Source organism: Schistocerca americana, chromosome 7, assembly GCF_021461395.2.
Source record: "Schistocerca americana isolate TAMUIC-IGC-003095 chromosome 7, iqSchAmer2.1, whole genome shotgun sequence".
Classification (NCBI taxonomy): Eukaryota; Metazoa; Arthropoda; class Insecta; order Orthoptera; family Acrididae; genus Schistocerca; species Schistocerca americana.
This window is the reverse complement of record NC_060125.1, coordinates 168,853,767-168,858,208: the sequence shown is the minus strand read 5'-3', so window position 1 is coordinate 168,858,208 and position 4,442 is coordinate 168,853,767. Positions and strand designations below refer to the sequence as shown.

Sequence of the window (4,442 nt, the reverse complement as noted above, 5' to 3'; positions counted from 1 at the left end):
CCATCGGCTCCACCGACATTATCTAGTACATTCGTACACAAGACCAGCTCTATAGGCTCCACTGTGCATAGTCCACACATCTATAAACAAACCGACAGTAGCTGTTATACCTGTACGCAAACACCAGCTACATAGCCTCCACTGACAACATCTGGTACGCCTGTGTACTTAGACCAGCTTCACAAGTTCCACCGAGAGTAGCTCACACATCTATAAACAAAGAAGACAACTCCACAACCTTCACAGGCAGTAGTTAGTACTCCTGTTCACAAAGACCAACTCCACAAACTCTACTAACGATAACTGCGACTCCTGTACATAAGGACCAGCTGCTACACTAAAACCTATTCAGCAGGCTCCACCGTCAGTTGCTTGTACACCTGGACCCAAGGACAAACTCCATAGGTTCCACCGACGGCAGCTGCTACTACTGAACACGATGGTCACAGATCTTTTCGCTGAAAAAGTTACTAATGAGTTGTAGCCAGATTTTAATCTGGTATATTTACTCTATAATTTTATTCAGTTGCACTTAAACTATTAATTTTTAAGCCTTGGCCTATAATAACACGAATATAGTTGTAAAACAGCGTTATTGTCTATTTTGTTCAATTAAAAAACAAATGTATGGTTTAAAGTTAACATAACCATCATTTTTGTGGTTGAATATGAAAATACATGTTTAGCTGTAACATTATTAATAGGAAACTACGTACATGTGAAAAGTTTAAACTTAATGACACAGTTCAGTTGTCACTATTTTTTTCAGAAGCACATGTTTCACACATAGGGTCAATAGGATGGAAGGAAAATGTTTTTATACTTATTTATTTTTAATTTTTCCTCAAAATTTATGTTTCTGTCTTTTGAATTACGGTAAATGACACAACGGCCGTCATGTTTTGGTCCTCAAACCTTTGGTTGTGTGGTATTTATTGCTTGCCGAAGTTCTCCAGGAAGATGGAAGCTCACATCCCTAGCGATGTCGTTTCAGATGTTTGCAATAGTCTTCAGTAACTGGCGTCGTTTCACATTGGTCTCTGTACTGATTGCTAATTTTGTCTGAGCATTTACTTCAGCTACATTTACAAGAGCGTAGAAGCATTCAGAGACCATCTTGCTGAGTTACACGACACACTGTAGATACAACACAACTGGTCCACTGTCTCTGTACCTCATTTTGTCTTGTTATATGTACTGCTTTTTTCTGGCTTTCTCAGTTGTCCTGATGTTCTTCGAAACAAGCAATACAACCTTTCCTCTCTTTTTAAACTAATAAATCATTGTAATTTCCTTTTAAAAGCAGATAATGCCAGTATATATGGGTCAAGTGTTGTTATTCTTTATTTTTCCTACAAGTGTTATGTACCCCTCGAAACGTCCATTGAAGACGTGTACTGATAAATCAGTGAGCTACGTCATCATCCTTTCTTAGATAGATAAGGTTCATATTATCCCCACAACTACGGCAACGGCTGCAATACTGAATTGGTTCGAGCCATATGGTAGCTTCCTGCGTATATTTCCATGTCTGGTGTATAAAACGGTCTTGTAAACCGACATACAGCCGGAAGAGCGGTGTGCTGGCCACATGCCCCTCCATATTCCCATCCAGTGACGCCTATGGGCTGAGGATGACACGGCGACCAGTCGGTACCGTTGTGCCTTCCAAGGCTTGTTCGGACGGAGCTTGGTTTAGTTGGTGTATAAAAGGTCTGGAAGGGCAAAAAGTTTATTGCTGTAGTTTCTGGTTTACATGCTACATAGTGTCAGAAGGGACATTAGGCTTCTCATTTGTTTCTGTCATTCATTGACAATGAACTGTGTTTCAGAAGCTGAAAGTTTTGACATGATGTTAGCAGTAAACGAAACAATAGCATTAAAGAATGCAATAAATAAAAATTGTTTAGAGCACTGTTCAGAAAAGTCCGTAATGATCGCAGATTCATCCAGTAATTTATTTCCTTTATTCATAATTCAGAATGTGTTTCAGCATTGGGGCATCTAGAATTTCTTTTCAAGGGGTGGCAGACCGCGTATAAGATAAAGGAGGCACCAGCATATCGATAAATCGGTAATATTGATATTTTTATGAAAAACTGTCAAAAGTTTACATCGATATTAAGCTTTCGATACATTCGCATACTGGTGCATTTCACGACTGCATTTGCTTTCATGTTTTTGAATGTAAGCAGTCACTGTTCACATACGAGGATTGGAACTTTAATAGTGGCAACTATTTATTTACAGCTCGTACAAAATAGATACGTGTTTCAAAGTTTTACTGACCTTCAAAGCAGTCACCAGCATTCTGTATAGCCCGTTACCAGCTATGTGGAAGTCGTAGGATACTCTTAGCAGTGCCAGTTGTGTTGACAGTTCGAGCGGCGCGGTCTACTGCCCGATGAATTTGTAGCAGTTCTGAAGCTAATGCCGCGAAGTGTTTCCTTCAGTTTTTGAACTTACGAGGACTTAAGTCAGGGGCGTGCAGTAGGTGGTATAGCACTTATCAGCACCATCAGTCAAACAAATCAGTAACAGCTTGCACTGTACGTGCTTGAGCATTGTCCTGCAGAATGATGGTCAGGTTCTGCAGAAAGTGTCATCACTTGTTTCTCTAAGCTGGTCACGTGTTGTGTTCCAAAAATGAAAAGTGAGTGTCACACTACTTTTGTCACATCTTCAAATTTCATAAGATTGAGATCGTCATTCAATTGATAGCTTTTGTTAGTATTTAAATTGACACTACTTTTGAATGTAATTTATTTGAGTTAATACTGAATTAAAGACACTGGCAGAATTTTATAAATGTTAATAATGCCAATTTATAAAAACTTTCAGTTTCGAGAAACTATTTTCTCTCTGATGTCTGGATTAATATAGATTTAGTGGAGTCAACGAGCTCTATAAATTTTATGCAATTTAAAACGAATGAAAACGTTAAAATGTTTTTATAAAAATTAACGAATTTCTTTAGGAAAGTTATACGTAATACAACAACGACCCACAGAAAAAAATTAAAGAATATCAGTTTCTTATTTCAATATCAACAACTTTTCTTTCTGATAAAAAGAAAATCCACTATAACAAAAGAAGTTGTTTTAAATTTAATATATTGTCGACGCTGATATCACTGTCTAAGACGATTTACCGAAAGGTCGATATTTTGATACTTAATACTTCAGACGTCAGAGAGAGAGAGAGAGAGAGAGAGAGAGAGAGAGAGAGAGAGAGAGTGGGAGAGAGAGAGAGAGATACTTAGTGTAAAAAACCATTTAGGGGACGGTATTGTACCTGAAGGCCAACGGCCTTCCCGCAGTGGTAACACCGGTTCCCGTCAGTTCACCGAAGTTAAGCGCTCTCGGGCTGGGCTAGCACTGGGTGGGTGACCATCCGGTCTGCCGAGCGCTGTTGGCAAGCAAGGTGCACTCAGCCCTTGTGAGGCAAACTGAGGAGCTACTTGATTGAGAAGTAGCTCCTGCAGTCTCGGAAACTGACATGCGGCCGGGAGAGCGGTATGCTGACCACATGCCCCTCCATATCCGAATCCAGTTACGCCTGTGGTCTGAGGATGACACGGCGGCCGGTCGGTACCTTTGGGCCTTTAGGCCTGTTCGAGAGGAGTTTAATTTAATTTTTATTGTACCTGAAGGACTTTGTACGTAAGAACGCTTGATGTGTTTTGGTCCGTAATTAAGTCCAGTTACCGAGTTTAGAATCAGATGAAGAAACGCACACTAGAGACCACCGTAAGAAGTTTCCACTACTTGTTCAACTTTTGTTGTTGTTAGACATGTCGTCCGGTTTTGTGGAGCATTTTTAAACATTTCTAGTTCTACACATTTAAGAGCAACATAAAAAGTTAAGTTATTTCGAACATATTGTTAATTCTTCAGTTACAGATTGTTACGGTAAGTAAATTTCTACATGTTTTCGAAACTAGTTGTGTAACGTATGGTGGTTAAGTCATATCTGTCGATCTTGCACCATCTTATACCTAGACACTGAAGAAGGTCTTTTGCCGTGGAACAATGGATATTTGCGAATTGACCAAGTTTAGTTAATGTATAAACAGTTTTACCTCTCCTGAAAATGGAAATGTGTGTTGGTTTGCAGTAATTTCAGTTTCAAAATGAAGTTAACTTGTAACTAGGTTTTGATAAAACTTCTGCTTCATTTTATCTTATTTACTGATTGTTGGTACGTAGCAGAATAACAGTACAACAGATAGATGTCTAAACAGAGTACTGACAAGATTTTCTCGATTGCAGTGCTTTTAAATTTCAATAGAATATTTGTTCCTAGATGCACGTTTTCATATTTTGAAAAATCTTAATTTTCGCGTGCAGCTTTTGTAATTACCGAAGAAAAACTGGAGCAAATAAAAAGTATGTGCCATTGTTTACAAATGGAATAAGAAAATATATTGTACTTTCGTTACA

At 38.7% G+C, this 4,442-nt stretch overlaps 1 pseudogene; it reads left to right on the top strand.

The window, feature by feature from the left end:
* The first annotated feature begins 3,300 nt into the window (after positions 1-3,300).
* On the top strand, positions 3,301-3,417 carry LOC124623437 (annotated as a pseudogene).
* Positions 3,418-4,442: the final 1,025 nt, after the last annotated feature.